Raw genomic sequence first — 10,806 nt, forward strand, 5'->3', positions numbered from 1 at the left:
GAGTTCATATTAGGATTAAATTGGAGAAAGAAAAGCTTGATATTGATCCCACAATAATTTAATTTTTGTGATTTCATATTGCCTAATACAGTTTTAAACCAATCACTTCTACTTCATGAAAGAAACTGACCACCTTTCTGTGGAAAAAATGTCAGTGGATTAACATTGTGTGGAGTATCACTTGCAGTCCACAGTCAAGATTTTGCGCTCTATTGAACCTACAGTCTGTATAAACATGGAACAAGATCTTTCTCCTGCTTTAAGGAAAGGCATCAAAATTAAATGGTCTTTTTATGTCCTGATTAAAAGCTTGACAACTGCTGACATCTAATGGAAAACAGGATTTAACTTGCTAATAACTGCTTTTGGAGTGTAAAGTCTTTAAGTATATTGTAGCAAGAAATAATATTTCTGAAGCTTTACAAGGTTCCTTATTGCATTGCTTGTGGGGTTTATTTTTCTTCTTGGTATGAAGAAAAATAAGGACGAATATCCAAATCAAAGCACTAAAGATACTTCTCACAGAAGAACCTGCTAACTTTTCCCTGGCTAAGAAATCTTGGAACTTCAGCTTGATCAGAGGCACTGCAAAGATCTGTCACAATGAAATGTACCTGAAGCTCTAATGTGATTCGGTCCAAATAGGTTTCCAAAATGTATGATGTGATTTCTTCTCATTTTGCACCAGGTACTTTAAGGAGGAACGTGAATACCCTTTTCTAAGGAGTTTACAATCTACATGTTCCTTTATTAGGAATATAATGATTTATATTTCCTTTCCCTTCTCCCACTAGGCAGAGAAAATCTGCAGTAAGGCTGAAGGAATGGCCCTGAAGTAAACTTGGGTGTAAACTTCCTCATTTTTACTTAAGTCTCTCTGTTGTAGCCTCATTGCAGTATATATCGTTCAGATATAGCTTGAGAAGAATATTCAGGTACCCTTTAAACAATTCTACAAATCTGTTGGAAAGAGTCACTAAAATGGTGAGTATGCTGCATTGCTAGGAGTATGGTAACAGTGCTTGTCTGTAACTTCCTACTTGAAGATGAAGTTGGAGCAAAATAAAAATCTAACTAAAAACTAGATTTACCTGTTTTGTCTTTGGTTCAGTTTGAGGAGCTGTTGAAACATGTGACCTTCAGTGATAAATATTTCTCCATCACCTCCTTTGTCAGTTGTGTCCAGTACTGACTTGTAGAAGATTGTCTCAGTCTGCGGATTTCCATCCTTCTCCTGTTCCTCAGCTAGACTTAAAATGTGCTACATTGAAGGAAAGGACTATCTAGAAGTCGAAGGGCACAATTTATGCTTTGTTTATGCAGAAGCGCTGACAATATCATGTCATTTTGCACTATGACAGTTTTTTGGATTCTGCATCTAAGGCTTGAATTTCATTTGAAAGGCTACAATTGTCCAGAGAATTTCTCTCTCAAAGGCTGTTCTTCACTGCACACTCTGATGCAGCAGCATCCAGTGCGGGCAATTTTGGAGATGAGAACCTCAACAGTGTCTGTTACAGCTAAGCAATCTCGCACAGATTGTCTTTCTTGAGGGGTATTGCAACATTTCTTTCTTCATTCAGAGTTTCTTCTCAGCATATGAACTTTTTAGTGTTAAGTTCTGTAAACAGAAAATATGGATGCTGTGTTCTTGTGCATGGATGGTTGTTTGTCATTCCTAGTGAAACAGAACTTCAGAAATACACATACTTACTAGTCTGCACAACTGATGTGAAGTCCAGGGTTAGTACTGAGGTGACTACATTTTTGCAGGAGTGTAATTTATATATGATCTTCATCTCAGTTTTTTTATTCACAGGGTGATTGATTTCAAATGTCATTGCCTTGGCAAATACTCTTTATGCAGCATTTCCTTGATGAATGAATGCTTTAGGTTGAGACTTTGGTATATTAGTTCCTCCAGTTTAGGAGACTTACCTTTCTAAGATAAAGATGAATAGCTTATCTCTTATAGTACACATTGATTTTCCTTTTCTGGACTATTGTGGCATTTCTTTCTATCTTAACTTGTCCTTGGCTATGTGCATCGAGATGAGGGACATCTGTTTTCAATAGCTAACATTGAGTTAGCCTCAATGCACAGGAGAGACAAATAATTAACTTCTAGTCCTTGTGATAATTAACCTAATTGGGCATCATTTTTTTCTGCATTTTCTAGCACAGATCATGAACAAATGTGTAATGTGCCTCATATATATGTTATATAAAACTTAAATGTGTGATGTTGAAGTCAATTTCCTTTACATTCAGTTTTCCAGCTGGATTAGTCCAATCTAGCAGGGATTTAAGACCTGTACATGGCCTCCAGAGCCTTCTGCATTGCTATTTTTCAAGTTTCAGTCATTACTGTAATTTATTTTTTCTCTGTGTTCATGTCAAGTTGCATAGGCCTGACAAGTAGAGTACAGTATAGCCGAATGTACAGATGGAACCCTTATATTGTAGGAACATTATTAACTATCTGCAAGATGTAGGTTGCTTTTTTATCATTTCTGATTTTACTGTTCCCCACCTCCGATACACCAGCAATAATGGAAATCATGAGTTTAAAGTCATTAATGTTATTAATATATTTTTACAAATACACAGCAGGTTGGCACCTTCCCTGGAAAAAAGGGTAGAAATTAGGAGAAAAATCAAGACTGGACAGTATTCTAGGGAGTTTTGAAAAGTATAAAAGGGTAGAAATACTTTTTCACAATGTAAGAATTGGAATTCAGCATTCAGTGTCAGATTTCTCTTTATTTTTTTAACTAACTGTGATAAAAGACAGGTTTTGAAAATAGATAACATGTAAAATACTGCTTTTGCAATTAGACACTTTTTGACTTACGCTGTTACCAACTGGAATTTTTTTTCTTTGGCTGTGTTTTTTTGCTGATGTCATTGTCACAGAATTTGGTTTAGTTTAGAGCAGCTTTGCTTTTGGAAGCAGCAGTCTACCTCCGGCAGCGTCACTGACATGTTGCCCTTGAACCCTATGCACACAGGGATTCCGTCCTGCGCCCGAGATGCGTCTGAGCCAAGCTCTGAACAGTTAATGTGGAGCAGATAAGCCCTGTTACCTGAGTGGGAATGGCACAAGGATGCATGTCTTCAAGGATGCTTCTCAGAAATCGCCTTTTAACTCCTCATAGAATAATTAAGTTGATTTTTATCTAGAGGTTTACCCTAGTGAGTCAGTCCTCTTCCACTTTGCATTCGGAGGGCTGCTACATCTTAATGTGGGTTTGGTGGATGTAATTTTATAATTTTGATGTAATTTTGAATTCTGTGGTGTGGATTCATGTGCTGAGGCACACTGAATGTCTGAAGCTATACTACAGTCTTATGAATTGATAACATAACTGTATGTTAAATCTTAACAGTGCAGAACTGCACTGTCATGGTAGGGGATTTCCCCAGTGCTACAGTTCTGTTTAAATGTCTTATGGGAAAAACAGACGTTGGAGAGGTGTCTGCATAGAACCTTCCTCTATTAATTCTCAGTGCTTCTTTATTTGTACCCAGATTTAGGGCTATCATATGGATCTTTCCCTTGTAAGGCCTGACTTTTTTTGTAACACCATATTTACCTTGTCATTACTCCATTAATTTTCTGCATGATATCAGAGTTACATATACAACACTTGCATTTCTCTGTCCTCTCTGCTGCCTTCTCCCCCAGCTTTCTTAATTATTTTGTATGTCTGAGAATCCTTTCTCAACTTTAGCTTCCAGAATGCATTGTTGTGGTTTGGGTGTGGGCTCTTAACTCTATGGTTTATCTCCAGTGGAAAAAGCCACTGAATGCTTGCAAACACATGGCCATTCAATAATATACTGAATAAAGACAACTGAACTGGCACCAGAAGACTTTGTGAGATGGTGAACTGAATTTTGCAAACTGCTGAAGTAGGAAGATCCCTGGATCACTGGAGTATGTTGCAGGAATGATGCAAGGGCCAGTAAATTTTTCTGAAAAGACCTTTGGGACTCTACATGCTGCTTTCAGGTGATGCTGGTTCCACCATCGTTTGCAAAGAGGAGCTGATCTTCAAAGGATTGCTGCTAGTTGCCAGAGAACAACATATGCAGAAAATACAGCTGGATGGCCCTGAGGCTGATGATTGGCTGACATAATGGCCCATACAGTAGTATTAAGAGAGGTAAGATCATCTGACAGTAACTGTGAGTCTACTGACTGACTGAGGCCTTAATACCCATTATTTGTCAAGAGACAGATCTGGAGAATTGAAGTTAGAAGTTAGACCTTTTCCACAATCAGTTAATTTGGGGGCAAATAGTCATAGATGGTGGTGTGATCAGAGTAGATCGATACCATGAGGAGATGGTGGGCTTCACTACCAGTGTATTGATATATAGACAGACTGTGGGCTGTTATAAGGGAACAGGACACACACTGGTGTTCCCAAATGTGCAAAGGAAAGAAATTGCTATCTTTTTGCTTGAAATACAGAAAGCAGTTTTATAGAAACAACCTTACAGCAACTCAGGAGACAGACGATTCTGTAGTTTTGTCTCTGTTGTTCAAGAGTTCACACGGCAACAATTTGTTCTGCACCAAACAGATGCTCTGTGCCATTGCAGTCTTCCCCACAGTAGCTGCTCAAGAAAAACTGGTCCAAAAATAATTCCTTCTAGGATGAGGTGATCCCTTCTAAAAAATGACATGCAAACATCTTTATGAGTAAACCCAGGATCTACAAGGATTTTGTTTCTGTGGTCGATATGACTGTTCAAATGCAGAATACGTTGCCACCAGCATCCTGGTTACATTGCAGGTATGGAAGATGCTTACACAAGCAAATCATACAGTGCTAGTGGACATCTCCAGTTAATTGCTAACATATGGGTGAGTATAGTGTTGTTATCCTTTACATTTCCGTAAATAATCAAAGCTCCACGAAGTTCTTGAAACAGAACATTCATCACCAGATTAAACACTCCAGCCTTGGCCTTGCTTGTTACAATCTTGTTACAGCCAAGAACCTATGCCATGAATGCAGAGACCTTCACTGACTGGACTGTTACTAAGATGGTGTTTTCAACTTCCAGATGCTGCCAGTTCTGCAAGGTTGTGCTGGTATTTTGGATAACATTGCTCATTAAAAATTTCGTCAGAAATGGAGGTGAGATTGCTTTAAAGCTCAGGGCTTAGAAATAGCTGCAGAATAAATGGTTTGTTTGAAGTCACAGAGAGAAATGCAGTGAAGCTCTGACAACAGCAGTGACTCCGGATGCTGCATAGGAGCTTGTGCTCTGCAAGTTGTTTGAAGAGTCCGCTGCCAACTAAAAAGCACCTGGTGTTCTGTGCTCAGTTAGAAATGCCCTTCTAACAACCTTCCACAAAAGAACAAACTGAAAAATCTCTGGGCTCACAGCTGCAGCCCGGGACATTGTGAAATATGAATAGATGATAATTCTGCTTTATAGTGATTGCTCAAGAGGGGAGAGCACTCTGGCTTTTAAAATACCATTTCTACAGCATGATCTTTTTGTAACTGTGGGTACTATTCTGAAAGTGTTTTATCTAAAACCAGCCTTTGTAATTGTTTTTATTTGAACACAGGTTGCACTCAATCATAGGGACTCTACAGACACAGAGATGTGCAGGGCTGGCCTTACTTTTTCCTTGAGAATGAATTCTTGGTGTTTTTAAATGTTCTTCTTATGTCTACTGTTTCTTACTCACAGACCTGGAAGTTAGAAATGGAAAACAATTATGCTGTTGAATATTCTGTGCTTGCTCTCTGAGAACCAAATGACAACAGGTTTTATATAGAGATGTATAGATATGTAGATACACATACATGTTCTCAGGTATTTATTTTTAAATAATATAAAGTATTTTTTATAATTTTTGTTCTTTGTGTAAAACTATAGATGACACTTATATGCTATGGGATATCCAGTAAAATATTTTCCTTGAAGTCGGGTTTTTTCCTCTGTCTTGTAGTTTTCATATTCCCACTTTTCACTTCACCACTTGATTTTAAGTCCTTATTTTCCATGATTGTGGTAAGACAAAAAGATTGATGCTGTTGGGTACAGACTGGTACTTTTAAAAACAATCCTTTTAAGTCTAGTAGAACAAATAGTGAGAAAGCAATAAATACCAGGAAGGAAACCACCACATTTGGCTCATGCTAATTGGACTTTATGCTGTATCATTAAGAGTTGCGTAGTAGGTAATCTACAATGCCCATTTTATTGGATTAGCAAAAACAAGAACATTGTTTGACTCTTATACACAAAATTAAAATTACCCTATGAACTTTTAATCAAAAGCCTAGTGTTAAAAAACATGACTAAATTTGGGAAGGCTGTAGAAATACTGTAGAAGTTGATGGTTGGTGTGATTGCTTGCTGTAAAAATGCCGAAAGTCATCTCGAAAGGAGAAAATAGAAACTTTCTCAAATTTTAGGTATTTGTAATGCTTGTACGTTACCATAAAAAAAGAAAAAAAGTTGATCATGAGACTTTATGACATGGGACTTCACCTCCTTGTACAGTTAGATGAGAGGGAATTATTATATATATATGGACTGTATCCTCACAGGTGTTGAATGCTGACCTAAATCTGCTTTTCCTTGAGATCCATGCACAGCTCTCCCTGGTTTTACTTGAATAGCCATTCTCAAACCTACTTTTAAAAATGGGTTTACTGGTTTGGGATTTATATATGCAAAGACTTGTGTGTTTATTCTCTGGCAGCCTGCCTTTTATCCTCTCCTACCCCAGCTGCCCCCCCACCAAGATGAGCACCAACCTATGGGGTTTGGGTGGTGGAGGAAAGTCTGCGTGCAGCTTCCATCAGAGGCTGACTATGCTCTCACTCCTTTGTGCGCCCTTGCTCAGAGTAAGTATCTCCTTCAAAAGTCCCTGGGCCACGCATTGGCCTCCTTGTCTCAGTGCCCGCCTGAACTGCCCTGTCTGGGTGAAGCTCTCAGTTAAACAGCTCCCATTTTCACCATGCTCATCTCCCCACCTGGGCTGTTGTATCTCCACCTGAGCTGCTACAGCAGGCTGGTGAGCTGGGGCACCCCGAAAAAGAGGATGCAGCCCTGGCTGCATGGCTCCATTGCCACTGTCTCACTAAAATGGGGCTTTTTATTAAGTCAAAGAACAGCTCATGTAGCTGCTGCTGTAAAGCTGGTGCTGGGCACAGACCCAGTTCCCATTCCATGGTCCATGGTTCACACTAGTACTGTATCTCATGGTGTGCAAAGGGAAAAAGCTTTTGCTATCAGCTAGAGATACCAGTCGGCCCTGCTGGACCCTGTTTTATCTTTGATACTGATCTCCACAGTCTCTGTGCATCACCTTCCCCAGGAGTGGTGCTGCAGGACAGGGCAGCTCTGCGCAAAAGAGGCAGAGGAAGGGCTGTCTTCTTGAGATGAAAAGTGATGTCTGATCTCTCAAATGTGGTAATTGTACTGTAACCTGGATTAATCTGACCCTCTGATGCATATAATAGGACAGCAAATTTTGCTGAGCAATGTTTCATGAGCAGGCTCACCAAGGGATGCTTATCTGGAGCATGAGCTTCCCTCATGCCAAATAAGGATCTGAGATGTGTATTTGAGAGAAGGACCCTTTCAAAAACATTTGCTTAAGCTGGGAGCTTCTAGGGCTGGTTCAGTCACTGTAGACCGGCCCAAGTCATTAAAGGAAGAAAACAAAAACCAGGTATATTTTATTGCTTGTCAGTTTCCCCAAAACTATTTTGACACACAGGGCGAACATTCACTAGGAACTTCTTAATGCTCTAATTAGCTGCACGTGAGTAATAAGGGCTCTCATGGTAAATATTAACATAGATGAGTACATAAGGGCTCTCCGGCCTTGTCAGCTTAGTCAGTGTGGTCACATCTCTCTCTTTTGGCTGCCACAGCCTGGAGCAGGAATCGACAGTTCTTAATGCTTAGCAGCCTTTGGTGCTGTTCAGCTGTATGGACTGAGTGCATTGCTGTGCTTGGGTTATGAATGCTATTGGAAATGTAAAGGGATAGCCTTAAGGAATTATTCCCAGAGGAGACAGTTAAAGGTGGCTGTGGGCTTTTTGCATATACCACAGAAATTTGGATAGAGGGAAGGAAAGGATTTTTTATTTAAAGATGAAACTCAATCAGCAGTAGGTGAGTGCACTACCCAAATTGCTTCCTCAGGTAATTAGTGGGAAATAGTGAAGCAAGAGCCCACCCAAGCCTAAGAGTCAAAACTGTAGTCACAGTGTCCAAATGCTTCTTGAATTCACACAGGCTTGGTGCTGTGACACTTCCCTGGGGAGCCTGTTCCAGTGCCAAACCCCTTTTACAAAGGGTAAAAAACCTTTTCCTAATACCTAACTTTAACCTGCCCGACTCAACTTCATGCCATTTCCTCTAGTCCTGTCACTGGTCACAAGAGTGAAAAGATCAGTATCTGCCCCTCCACTTCCCCTCACGAGGAAGTTGCAGACTGCAATGAGGTCTCCCCTCAGTCTCCTCTTTTTCAGGCTGAACAGACCAAGTGACCTCAGCCACTCCTCACACGGCTTCACCTCCAAACTCTTCATCGTCCTTGTTGCCCTCCTTTGGACACTCTAACAACTTAATGTCTTTCTTATATTGCAGTGCCCAAAACTGCACACAATATTCAAGGTGAGGCCACATCAGTGCAGAGCAGAGCAGGACAATCCCCTCCCTCGACCGGCTGGTGATGCTTTGCCTGATGCCCCCAGGACACAGTTGGCCCTCCTGGCTGCCAGGGCACTGCTGACCCATATTCAGCTTGCCATTGAACAGGACTCCCAGGTCCCTCTCTGCAGCACTGCTCTCCAGCCTCTCGTTCCCTGGTCTATACACACAGCCAGGGTTGCCCTATCCCAGGTGCACAATCCAGTACTTGCCTTTGTTAAACTTCCTGTGGTTGGTGATTGCATATCTCTCTAATTTGTCAAGGCTTCTCTACGGGGCCTCTCTGCCCTCAAGAGAGTCAACAGCTTCTCCCAATTTAGCATCATATGCAAACTTAGTATGCCATAGACTCCTACGTCCAAGTTGTTAATGAAGATGTTGAAGAGAACTGGGCCTAATATGGAGCCCCAGAGAACCCCATTAGTGACTGGGCATTGTGGAATTCACACCTTATTTCCCTCCTACTTCACGCTCCATCGCCCTCAGAATAACCCCAGCTCCCCTCACCTCCTAGCAGATGTGCTGCCTTCTCTGTATCAGTGTTTCTGTGACCTAGATTGAGGGAAGGCAGTTTGAGTCCCCTCTTAACTTCTTTGCCAGTTGGCTGCTGCTTTCCAAGGCTCTCATGGGAGCACAAGGCTGTGATTCAGCTCCCCCACTTTAGCATCATGCAGCAGAGTTGTGCCTGCCTGAGTGCAACCCCCCTGACTGCAAGCAAACAATTGGCCCCAGAGGAGGCAGCTGAACCCCAGGCTCCCCAAACAGGCAGAAGCTAGAATAACATACAGCTCTCTAGTTCCCATTTCTTCATAGTTATATGGCAAATGCTGGAGCAAAAATACTGCTGCAAATACTTTGTGCAATCCTCTGAACGTCTTTATTAATGATCAGGTTGTAGAGTCTCACTCTTTGGAGATACTCAAAAGCTGTCTGGATATGGTCACAGACAACCAGCTCTCAGTGGCCCTGCTTGAGCAGGAGGTTGGACAAAATGATCTCCAGAGGTCCCCTACAACCTCAGCCACTGCATGACTGTGGTTTAGGGCACTGCCTTAGCCCCCCACCTGCTGATTTACTGACGCTCATGAACTTGCATGTTACCAGAGGAAGCATGAAACTGCTCCCCCCAGGGACTCTGTAGTGGCTTTGTGTCAGCATGATGCCTCCAGTACACCTGTATCTTACGTTCCCTAATTATATGGCCAGATGAATTTACTGACCCTTCCCTGAGCCAGGCCATCATTTCCTTTTTCAGCAGGGTTGTTTTTGCCTACCCAATGCATTACTTAAGCTCTGAGGTAGTTATTGCCTGCACAAATAGCACCAGCAGCACTTAGTGGATGTTGAACATTTGAGTCTGGCACCCCTAAGCTTTGGGCTATGGCTCCATCTGCCTCCAGCCCCCCATTCCTGATCCTCCCAACAAGTTGCACTTCAGAGCAGAATGACCACGAGGCACTGGGGTTTAAAGGAGCTAATGTTGGTTAGTGGGGGCTGCTTGGCCCCACAGAGATGCCAGCAGGTGGACTAAGCCCTTTTGCTGCAGTCTTAGTCTTTTCCCAACAAGAAACAAGAAATTCTCAGTGTAATGCTTTAGAATAGAAGTCATCAAAAAGGTCTCTAGGGATGTAAAAGGGTAATTTACACCATGTGTTTATTTAAAAATGAGTCAAGTAAATTTGATGTTGTAAAATATACAAACTTGAAGAAATAAACATACAAACAGAGGCAGGAAATCTGGGTGGCCACACTCGCCATGGGGGGAACCACTGTAAAACTGCCCCTATTCCAGAGCCTTCTCATCATGCCCTGGTGATACCACACACTTCCTTACTCCTGCAGATGCCCTACCTACAGATCACTCCATGCACTCTTCTGATACCAGAGCTGTGATTTTTCTCTCCCGAGTCACTTGCTGTGCACTAGTACACAGCTGACACTGCAGCACACCCAAAATCATCTTGGCCTCCTTCCAGTCTTCTTCTCCCTGGGAGTTTTGCATGTGTATGTTGTTCCTCATCCACAGTTACACATCGCTGCTCTCCCTGCTGTGCCTCTCCCAGGACCTCCCTCCTCTTCACATGCTTTCCCTCCCCATTCCTG

This window comes from Manacus vitellinus, unplaced genomic scaffold (assembly GCF_001715985.3).
Source record: "Manacus vitellinus isolate BGI_N305 unplaced genomic scaffold, ASM171598v3 scaffold_6_pilon, whole genome shotgun sequence".
NCBI classification, from domain to species: Eukaryota; Metazoa; Chordata; class Aves; order Passeriformes; family Pipridae; genus Manacus; species Manacus vitellinus.